The sequence below is a fragment of the Penaeus monodon genome, chromosome 31 (genome assembly GCF_015228065.2).
Source record: "Penaeus monodon isolate SGIC_2016 chromosome 31, NSTDA_Pmon_1, whole genome shotgun sequence".
Lineage (NCBI taxonomy): Eukaryota > Metazoa > Arthropoda > Malacostraca > Decapoda > Penaeidae > Penaeus > Penaeus monodon.
In genome coordinates this window covers 30,602,134-30,602,407 of record NC_051416.1, presented here as the reverse complement: position 1 = coordinate 30,602,407, position 274 = coordinate 30,602,134, and the positions used below count along the sequence as shown (strand labels likewise).

Genomic DNA, 274 nt, shown 5'->3' with positions numbered 1-274 from the left:
TGAATTTATTGACAAATATACAATAAATACATTTAGCATTCACTAATTTAGATCAATAATTCTTGAAACCACTACCCTGTCTAAAAGCATGGACTGAAGTTCAGCAATAAAATGTAAAGAATATAAAGAAATTCAGTAAAATAAAAGGGTATGAAAATCAATAGTATTTTAAAGCTCTTTTGGGGTTTTTTCAAGGCTTAATCACGTGTTTCACTGTGTGTTTGGTATTTTTTAATAAAAAAATACAAATCAGTTTTTCAAATCCATATCCCAG

At 27.0% G+C, this 274-nt stretch overlaps 1 protein-coding gene across 1 annotated transcript in view; it reads right to left on the bottom strand.

Moving 5' to 3' along the window:
• The window catches only part of LOC119592950 (muscle calcium channel subunit alpha-1-like), a gene marked incomplete at its 5' end in the record, with an annotated part of 130,968 nt that overhangs the window by 82,270 nt on the left and 48,424 nt on the right, over positions 1 to 274 (bottom strand).